This window comes from Mastomys coucha, chromosome X (assembly GCF_008632895.1).
Source record: "Mastomys coucha isolate ucsf_1 chromosome X, UCSF_Mcou_1, whole genome shotgun sequence".
Taxonomy (NCBI): domain Eukaryota; kingdom Metazoa; phylum Chordata; class Mammalia; order Rodentia; family Muridae; genus Mastomys; species Mastomys coucha.
The window spans coordinates 153489128-153497524 of NC_045030.1; positions in this window are offsets into that span (position 1 = coordinate 153489128).

An 8397-nucleotide genomic window follows, 5' to 3' on the forward strand; every position below is an offset into this window, starting at 1 on the left:
GAGGAGGAGGAGGAGGAGGAGGAGGGACAAGAGAGGGAGACAACTGGATTGGACCTCTAACAGCATACTCATATGAGTGTGCATAAGCTTGAACATATCACATGTGCACACACACACAAACACATGCACACACACAGGGAGTTTAGTTTAAGATTCTATTTCATGCTTGTCAGAATGTATATCATCAAGAAAACAGAAAACAAGAATAAATGCTGGCAAAGATGTAGGGAAAGGTGGAAATATTTATATACTGTTGGTCAGAACATAAATTGGTCCAGCCGTTATGAATTTTCCTTATAAAACAAAAAAATAGATCTACTATATAACCCAGTGATACCACTTCTGGTTATATACTCCAATTACTTAAAGGAACTGAACTTAACAATACTTAAATGAACTTTAACAATACTTAAAGGTATTGATTGCACTCCTTTACAGCAGGCAAGTTTTAGCATTAGTTGTGGTGTCTATGAACAGATTAATGTATAACCGAAACATGATATTTCTACACAATGACGTTTTATCCAGTTGTAAGAAAAGTATGTGCTTTTTGGGAAACAGATAAAACTGAAATCAACCCAATGGAGAAAGGCAAATACTGCATGTTTTCTCTCATTTAAAGGTCTGAGGATTCTTTGTAGATACATTAAACCATGTATATATGTATGTATTATGCATGTATATCATAGTCAAGATTTCGAAAATATAAAGCAAAGAAGAAACAGAAAAGCTTTAAAGAGAAAGATGTCAAATTACATGTAGAGGCAGAAATATCAGAATAATAGCAGATCAGCAACCCTAAAAGCTAGGAAAGCATGGAATGCTACACTCTAAGCCATAAAAAAGTACATAATTGTCAACCAAAATGGTTATAAACAGCAAAGTTATTGATTAAAATAGGTGGAAAATTTTCAAGACAAAAAAAGAAAAGCTAAGGTAATTCATGATAACTAAGCCAGTACTGCAGAAAAAAATTTCAAGCATCCTATACATGGAGGAATAAGAAAGACAGTGTCACAGATAGCAATGAAGGGCAGAATACAGTTCATGAAGGCAGCAGACGAACAGAATAGAAGGGGAAAGAATCAATCATGCCCAACAAGGCAAACAAGCAAACGTCCAAGCCCAGCACAGCTACGAAGAAAAGAGATGGCAATTAAGTAACCAACCAAAACAACAAACTAGTGAATGATAGCAAAGGCATCTCAATTATAAGCTTGAATGCAAACAACCTTAATTCACAAGTTAAAAGACACAGCCTGGATTTAAAAGAATGACCTACATATCTGCTGTCTTTAAGACACACACATAGTCAGGAAAGACATTTAACCAGAGTCAAATGTTGGAAATGAGCCACCAAACAAATGGAAACTGAAAGCAAGTTGTCATAGCACTTCTCATAGCTGATAAATTAGATTCCAAACTAAAACAAAGTAGATGAGATAAAGAGGATCACTGCTTGTTGAAAAGAGGAAACAGTCATCAAGAGGACCTAACTATTGTAAAATATTATGTAACAAGTTTTGCAATCCCCAATTTACTAAAACCAACAGTCAAAGGCAAAAAGGCCACATAGGTTCAGACACAACAATAATTCAGACTGCAAAACAATGTTCTGTAAGTGACCATATGTGTGGGGGTGCGTGAGCTACAGCACACTTGTTGAAGTTCGAGATCAACTGTATGGAGTTGGTTCTTGCCTTAGGGTTTTATTGCTGTGAAGAGACACCATGACCAAGGCAACTCTTATAAAAGAAAACATTCAATTGGGGTTGGCTTACAGTTTCAGAGGTTCAGTTCATTATCATCTGGTGAGAAGCATGGCAGCGTGCAGGCAGACATAGTCCTGGAGAAGGAGCTGAGAGTTCTGCATCTTGACGGAGGGCTGCTGGAGGAGACCTGCTTCCAAGGGCAGCCAGGAGGAGGCCCTCTGGCCCTCTCTCCCACTTTGGGTGGAACCTGAGTTCTAGGAGCCCTCAAAGCCTGCCTACACAGTGACACACCTCCTCTAACAATAGTACCACTTCCCATGGCCAAGCATTCAAATCACCCCAGTTCTCTTCTTCCCCATTTGTTTGGGTTCTGGGGATTAAACTGAGGACATCAGGTTTACATAGCAAGTGCATCCACTTGTTGAACCATTTTGCCATCAAAGAAAGGCAATCAGCCTAAACTGGCTACAATGGACAAATGAATAGTGAAGATGTGATACATACATACATACATAAATATAGGAGACTTTGATTTAGCCACGAAGAAAGTGAAATTTAAAAAATTTCAGGAAAAGGGTGGAACTTAAAAACATCATATTAAGAGAGGTAACCCAGGCTCAGAAAAACAACTACTGTCTATTCTCTCTCATCTATAGATCCTAGTCTCTGTCAAGTATGCAAGTCTAGGTAGGAGTAAGTATGGATACAAAGACCAGGAAACTAGGAAGGAGGATATGTGATTGAACAAAAGAGGCTTTAAGGGTGGGGAGCGGGGAAGACAATAGAAGAAAGTGGAAGGATATAGTGGGCAAATAGGGGCAGGGAGATGAGAGGAGTGTGGGGAGGGAGAATCCCCTATAATGAAGCATGTTTAAAAACTGCATATGGAGAGTTAGGTAGTAGTGATACATACCTTTGATCCCAGCACTGGGGAGGCAGTGACAGGTGGATCTCTGAGTTCAAGGCCAGCCTGGTCTACAGAGTTCCAGGACAACCAGGGCTACACAGAGAAACTCTGTGTTGAAAAACAAAAACAAGAACAAAACAAACCCTGCATGTGGAAACCTATTACTTTGTAAGCTATTTTGAAAAGAAAGCCATGAAATGCAGCAAAATAGAACAGTCATAGTATTCTACTGCACCAGTAGCTCTGTGAATGTGGTCTCCTTTTCATATGTTGTTGTGCTTTCACACCTGAAGAAGCACTTTGCAACTTGTTTGCATATATGAATTGTCAGCATCACTATGGGCCTGTGATGTTAGAAGAATTTACTAAAACACCAGCACAGAAATGCTGACTAGAAGGTTGGTCTGACAACAGACATAATACCAAGTAACTAATATATACCATGTGAGTACATTGCACCAAGGGATGGTTCACATTTTGGACAGGATGGAGTAAAACAAGGAGAAATTTCACTATAGTACTTGGAATAGTGTGTAATTTAAACTGTATGAATAGTTTTTAAAAAGATGATGATTAGGTTATATTGACTTATTTATTTGAAAAGGAAATATATGATAGTTCCTTCTTAAAGCTGGGGGAAAAGTCTACATTATAGGTATTAATTTTGTGATTCTATGCATACATTTTGTGATTTGATAATAATACTAAATATAACTAGAAATAGTACAGTACCAGAACAGAAGTTTATGATATTTGTCTGGATACAAATGAACTATTATCTATATTAGTTACTTATTGTTGTAACCAAATATTTGACAAGAGCCAACTTAAGAGGAAAGGTCTTTTGGCTTATAGATGAAGGAAATACAATCCATCGTAGTAGGAAGTCATGGTAGCGAGAGCATAAAGCAGCTGCTCATATCAAGTCCACAGTGAGGAAGCAGAGGGAGATGAACATTAGGGATTAGCCTGCATTCTCCTTATTTAGTCCAAGGAGAATTTATTTAGTCCATCATTCCTCCATGGAATGATGCTACTTGTATTTATGGTAACTCTTACCACTTCAATTAACCTAATCTAGAAATCCCATCCATTCTGGACATGCTCCAAAGGCTTGTTTTCTGTGTGATTGTAAATCCTTTCAAGTAACTGAATTGTCTTTTGCCCAGATTGCTACTTTTTCTAAGAGAAAAGGCTCCTTACATCCTTTTCCCACTCAGGGTACCACTGAGCCAAATGGAGACTATTGCTAACATTTGGCCAGCTCATGAGGAAGCCATTACTTCCCATAGATTTCTGTGATCTCTGTGGTTTGGATCTGCTGAAAGGGTATGTGCTCCCCAAAGTCCCATTTATGCATGTGAGCTGCCCCACCATGTTTCAGGAAAGCCAAGCTGGATCAGAATGATGACCTTGCTTTCTGACATCTGGACCTCCTCTCTAGCCCCTCACTGCCAAGGAGTGCTACATGCTAGCCACATCTCTGAGACATCAAGGAGCTTAAGCAGCTCCAGGAAGAATCTGTAACTAATTATGCCTCACAGACTGCTGTTAATACAGGACCAGCTCTTTTCAGGCACTGGTTACAGAACAGTGTTAGGATTTGGCAGGCTAACCTGACTCAGTTACGCATCCATGGGGGGAATGGAGAATACCAGTCGTTTGGAAGGACTTCACTCTTTGCAGGAGATGAGCACACCACCAGCCAGGACATTTGGCAGAAGAGTCGCTCCCTCCTGGGCACAATCAGCTCATCTTTTAGTCATCTGCACTATGGAAAGTCTGGCTGCTTATTGAAAGGGATGGAATGAGTGATTTTCTTGGGCTCTACTGAGCTTGGATAGGCTTCTTCCACTTCTGTTATGCCACAGGGTAGCAACTCTATTTAACAATCCTACCTTCTACACACTAGAAGCTAGAGGTGAGAATTCCTAAGGGAGAAATGGCCCAGAAGTGAAGTAGGTAGCCACCCACAAACATGGCAGATGGGCTAGGAGCTTTGATCCTGTAGTTAGGTTGCCTGGATTCAAATGATGAGTCCACCAGTGACTTGTGTTGGGATATTATCTAGGTAGTTATGAGGCTCTAGGATAGTGTGGGGATTGTTCTTGTTACATCAGAGGGGTATTGTGAGTACAAGATGAGATAATGAGCAGAAGGCACTTAGCACACACTTCAATGAATGTAGTTTATGTAATAGGGGTGATTCAATACAAACATTCAAACATGTTGCACTTACTTTGACTTAAATCCAATGTGTGATAGCAATCTTGACACAGTGGGGGAAGTTCCAACTCAGGTTTGTCTAGTCTTCCCCATCCCAGCATTATTTAATGGTTGTTGACCATGTTTCCACACTGGATAGGGTCCCACCTTCCTCTTAAGCAGTTTTGTTGTTTCTTAGACCTATTTGGATCATGGGACTCTGGCAAAGATGAAGCCTTTGTCTCTGGGATCCATGGTTCTTTGCGTACTGTGTGGTTAAGTCCTCCAAGGTTTTGTCACCTTTCTAAGGCATTGATAAAACAGCAGGGATCACAAGGGTGGTGGCCTCTTTCATCCCCGAAGGCCCTCATAATCAAACACTATGGTATCTGAAAATATGAAACCTCCAGCTGGTCCCAGAATGACAAGCCTTCCCTTTAAATCTAATAGACCATGTTAACTGGAAAAATAGGACAGATATTTTGCTTGTATTTTGATAAAATGAAATGACTAATAAATCTGCTAGGAATTAGAATTCTGTCATTTCTAACATACTGCTCGAGATAATTATGGTTTTGAGCCCAACATAGGCACAGCATGATTTTGTCTGAAAATTGTGTTTTCATTAGTTTTAAAACTTATTTAGAAAAATGCAATGCTTATGTTGCTAAGGAAGAAGGGCTAGTGAGACTCTGCCCCTCTCTCAGGAGGGATCTATAGGCAGTTAACAGTTGCTAGGGGATGGGAAGAAATTTTTTTCAGTGGTGTTGCCCCTGACAAATTTCCTTTGCTACTGTAAATAACCCCTGACTCATGTTCCTTTAAGAAACCTCCGTTTAACTCAATGAGTCACCAAAAATAAAGACATGAAAACAGAAGGGGGACTGGTTGGGCAGAGGAAAGGGACCAGCAGTAGGGTGCGAAGGTGACAAGAGAAGATAATAGGGGACAATGTGACCAAAATACATTGTATATAATGAAACATCATAATGAAACCCATCCAATTATCACCTGTAACTAATGTGTGCTAGTAAAACACTTTGAAAGATTTTACTTTTTAATTTTGTGTATGTGTGTGGCTGTGGGTGATTCGTGCATGTGTGTGCAGTGCCCACAGAGGCCAGAAGATGGCATCAGATCCCCAGAGGTACGGGTGTTGTGAGCTGCCTGACCAAACTCCAGACCTCAGCAAAATAGATAGGTGCTCTTAGCTGGTAACCCCCTTCCCAATATTTTCCTAAAAGAAAAAAAAATACTTATGGGGGAGGTTGTAAGGCAAATCCAACAAATATTTGTACACCATTCACCTTGGATTTGTATTTTGTTAACAGTTGTACATTTGCCTTCTCCCTGCCCATCTGTATACATACAATTTTTAATGAGCTACTCCAGGCTAAACCGTAGACATGATGACCTTAAACTCTGAGTAGTTTTTACAAAAAAAAGGACACTTTCTTATGCAACAACAATATAATTATCAAGGTCAAGAAATGAATAGTTATTGGGCTTGGTACATAGTATAGTGGTAGAATGTTTGTCTATTATGCACAGTATTCTGGGTTCTATTCCCAGCACCATAAAATTTCAACAGTGGTAGATACGCTATTATTCTCCCTATATAGTCTGTAATAAAATTTTATCCTCCGCCCCAATAGTATCCTTCATAGTGTTTCCCCCTTCTAGTATGTAATCCAGGATCACTTGCTATATTTACTTGTATAGAAGCCAGTGCTTATGAATATCCTGATTAGGAGTCAGAGATGCTGTGTTTAAATGACATTTTATCCCCAAAGAGCACTAGACTCTTTTTTGGTAATGAATACAAACTACACACCCTTGCCCACAAGGTTGTTGCAAGGATGAAAAGAGGTCTTTACTCTTCGTGAACAGCAAAACATCATATAAGCACACAGGACAGAACTTTCTACATACACTAGTTAGCTTCCTGGGATGTAATTGCAAAATCCTGAAGGGATTGGAAGGCTTGAGACAAAGGCTTAAAAACAAAAAACAAAAAACAAAAAAACAAAAACGGTGTCAACAGCTAAACTTGAGGGAGATGATACTAAAACTAACAAAAGGCCCTTTCGAAAGTTAGGAGGCTCCATTTTCCTCAGACAACATTTTTCCTTTTGTTTAATTGAAAAAAAACTCTTAAATATTGAAGAGATGTCATTCTACTTCTTGACTTCATTTACTTCCCAGAGGAGGTATAACTTTCTCAGAGCAAAATGCACAGATCTATTCCCATCACCCTAAGAAGCTCCCTCATGTCCCTTGTCAGTAACCTTCACACTTACTGTAAGACAAACTGTTCTGGTATTGACAAATACTTGTTTTCCTATTCCTGAACTTCAGATAAATCGTATCATGTAGTATTCTTTTGTAACTGACTTCTTTTTCAGTATCATTGGTTAGATTCATTCTTTTTTGTATGTAGGGTTAGTGCAATGATTTTCTAAACTGCTGTATAGTATTTTATTTTGCACATATCACAATGTTTATTTATCTTTTACTGTAGATAAATGTTTCACTTCTAGCTTTGGGTTATTGTGAATACTACTGCCACCAATACTTTCTGATATAGATCCTGATAGACATAAGAAGTCATTGTTGCTAGTTGTTCTGGCTTTGCTTAGTCATAGGATGTTGGAGATTGGTTCTAATGCTTTAATTCAATTGGGAATCTGTGTGTCCATAAGCTAAAGGTATTTGTACTCAGTTGTTTTTTGAATGATCGACAAAGATGCCAGCGTCCAATGGCTGGGCAAAGGGAGATGGGGCAGGATCTTCATAGTGGTAGGGGCCTAGGACACAGTGGGGAGGAGATAGAGGGTCACAAGGATGCAGTGGGAGGTAGAAGAAGAGAGCTGCAGGAGAGAGAGCCAATAAGCCACATAAGAATTCGGGGAAGTGCCTGGCTACTTCCCTGATAGGACCTAGGGTAGCAGGGAAAGGTTTAGTCCAGTCAATGAGTTAGCTAAGCATTTCAAAAATATGCAAATGTGTGTGATTTTTGATTTGTGGATCCAAAGAGTTCCTGGGTGGGTGACTGGAAGCATGCATGCATGGAGTACAGAGGCTGTGTAACCCAAACGCACCGCTACAATAAGTCATATATAACACAGCCTTTCCAAAGTGTTCATATCACTTGTACTTCTACCCACAAGTGAGTCCTAGCTTTCCTCATGTTCATCAGTACTTGGTACTGTAGATTTCGTTTTGTGTTTGAGCTATACTGGCTGTATAGTGACACCACACAGAGTTCTATTGACTTTATTTTTTTGCAGAAGGTTGCAGTGATCAATGAATAGGTCATGCCTGCTGTTCCAGTGCCAGTCTCTGGTAACTGCTTCTGTAAGGAGCTGGAAAAGAACAAGGCAGACACTTGAGATACAGGCTAGAGTGACTTCATAAAAGTCATCACTAGATTCTCTGTCTCTGTCTTTCCTTCTGTGTTGTGGCTGCTTTTCGCACCTGTGGCCATTTGGTATCTTTTGAACATACTTACTTCTTATATTTGGACAATTTCCTGTATTGATACTGACTTTTAATTTTTTTTTTTTTTTTTTT